The sequence below is a fragment of the Pundamilia nyererei genome, unplaced genomic scaffold (genome assembly GCF_000239375.1).
Source record: "Pundamilia nyererei isolate P.nyererei 1_Seehausen unplaced genomic scaffold, PunNye1.0 scaffold00499, whole genome shotgun sequence".
Classification (NCBI taxonomy): domain Eukaryota; kingdom Metazoa; phylum Chordata; class Actinopteri; order Cichliformes; family Cichlidae; genus Pundamilia; species Pundamilia nyererei.
Genome location: NW_005187900.1, coordinates 26,282 through 29,269, shown reverse-complemented (window position 1 = coordinate 29,269; position 2,988 = coordinate 26,282).

Sequence of the window (2,988 nt, the reverse complement as noted above, 5' to 3'; positions counted from 1 at the left end):
CGTCCATATGTGACTCTGCGCTACTACGTGTCCTTCTCGTGATCGTGTCTCTTCTATGTGCTGATATAGAAGGTATTTTGTAGTGACTAGGCTACAATGAACTGAATTTGAATGTTATATTTGTCCACTGCAGCACCTTATTTTAATATTGACGCTTCAGAGATTTGGCTTACAAGACATATGGCGTCAATGTGCGCTGCAGGGTCTTATTATGTTTTTTTTTTAATCAAACTTTGTGGTTCATCAAACTGAATGGTTGTGTATCATCATTTATTATCTACGCCCCCAACCTCGCTCTCTCTCACACACATACACACACAAAAGAATTCATTAAATATTTATCTGAATGCTTTTTACAGCTCTCCAGGTGATTGGTGGAAGTGTGACAGTGGAACAAGGAGGTACTGCTATCTTATCGTGTTATGTCACTGGTACCAATGATGACCTTACACAGATTACCTGGCAGAGGAAGACGAGAGAAAAACCTCACAATGACAATTTCCTCACTATCCTACCCAGAGAGGGAGTGCAGTTTGTCAATGGACGTGATGATCGATTTAAATATATCGGGAATTTTAATGACAAAAATGGAACTCTCCAGTTATCCAATGTTGCCCTGAAGGATGAAGGCAGATACACGTGCATCTTCACGTTGTTTCCCAGTGGAAATCAGAAGACTGAGATAACTCTAAACTTGCTTGGTATAAAAAAACATAAAACAAAACTTTCTTTCAAATATTGTGGGTGTTTGTTTGTGAGACAGACATTTTACCATGTTGCTCGCATGTTGACTAATAGTGTGCTGTACCTCTCCTAGTGCCTCCTTTCACAAACATCAAGGACAATCTTCCCACTTTGGGCACTGAAGAGGTTTTATTTGCTACCTGCACGGCTGCTGGCTCGAAGCCTCCTGCAGAGGTGAGGTGGCTCACTGGTGCTTTGGGAGACAAAGTGAGGACGACAACAAATTCCACCCAGTATGACAACGATACAACTACCACAGTCAGCTCGTTGTTTGGTGTTCCTACGAGAGAGATTAACGGTCACCAGGTCCAGTGTGTCATCAGTGGTGGCTCACTGTCTACAGACAGAAGTCTCCCCTTCACCATACAGATCTACTGTGAGTATTAGCTGATGATGTAGTTTAATATTTGTCTTCTTTTTTTTATACTGTTGACTTAACAATTTTGATTATTAAATCAAATATTAAAAGTACACATGCACACCCAGGATTAACTGATTAAACTGCAACTGCAAAGCAATACTATATAACTTAATTACTTGCTACCAGTTGATCTGTGTTATCTACTCATGCAACAGAAATAGCTTCATCAATTATGGATAAAATAAAAGTAATAGCTGCACTTTTTTAAAACTATACCCTGCATCTTTGTTTTGAACAAAAGCAGACATAAACCCTCAAAACTTCATACTTTCAAGTAACCTTAAGCGTTAAGAGTTGACATGGTTTTGCTTTTTTTTCTTTGTTCATGAGTTAATTTGTTGATTTTTGTTTTTCCTAGTATGGATACCAGCTTTATCCTTGTTCTCATGCTACTGTCATTCACTCATGTTGTCACAATAGCTGGATAAAGATTTTGCAAATGATGAGACGAGTAATGGAACCTGATCTGTGTCCTGAGACAGAACCACCCAGTTCAGATGAAATGCAGAAAACTCAATAAAGTTGTGCATCAGTGTGTGTATCAGCACGGCTTTGGTAGGGGGAAAGTAGAATTGAAACTATGTCTGTTTAATCAAAGTTCAACTGTGTTTTTTTTTTACTTACTAGCAGTTGTGCAATGCACTATTTACATTGGTCATGTGAAATATAGGTTTGCACTATATATTTGCTCTCGGTAAGAGTGGAGATGTTCAGGTTAAAAATTAACTGTCAGCAGCTAAAGGCAAGTGACATGACACCATGGTGCACAGACTAGCTTAAACCTGTTTGTAAAGCTTGACAATGACTTCATTTGTTTCAGATCTGTCCAGTGAAGCAAAAATACTAGAGGCTGTTTTCAAAGTTAAAGCATGTGCTTCCAGTTGTGTGGGTTCTTTTTTTAAATGACACGGTTCATCTGTGGTGTTCTATTTCTGGTTGAAATCCCCATAAAGGCCATGCTTTTAAACAGAGCACCAACATGCATGAATGTGTATGACAGGATCTCTCCTTGAAACTACATGAAAAGTACCCAAAATGCATTTCTTTGCTTGTTTGTTTTTTACATATTAACACAGGTCTTTCATTCTTTCTTTTTTTGCAGTTTCTCCCACAGAAGTGAACATTAGCGTGATTTCAGAGGACTCGTTTGAGTGTGTGACAGAAGCCAAACCAAATGCAAACTTTATCTGGAGCAGGTAAAGTAGTTTGAATATTGGTTTCAGTTGAAATATTCATTTCATTTCACGGGAGTGGTAATATTAAAGGCACTGAGTCTTCTATAGTGCTTGTCTACTCTCCTAGAGCACTCAAAGCGCTTTATACACACCCATTCACATAAACACTTTCTTCTATGCTTTTAAAGTACTCACTAACTAACATTCACACATATTCATACTCCGATGGATGCAACTTTTTAGTATCTGGCCAGTATCTTCCCCAAGCATGCTTGGCACGCAGACTGGGGGAGCCAGGGATCAAACCACCAACCTTCCATTCAGTAGATGACCTTCTCTTCCTCCTGAGCTACAGCCACCCCCCAGGAAAGGGTGTTATCACCAAGCACATGTCAGTAAAGATGGTTTTAGAGTGTTTAGAGTGAATTTTGGACAATAAGCTGCAAACTATAATATCAGATGAAAGTTCAGTGTGAGCACTTTAGGCATATAAGCTGCAATCTGATTAAAATGTTTGTCTTGGATTGCAGAGGTAAGCAGGAGACAAAGAGGAGAGACATTATCTGAAGTTCTATGTACAAGTCGATCAATGTGTTCACCAAACAAGACAGTTGACTGTGAGCACACAATATCCTCATAGTTCCACTG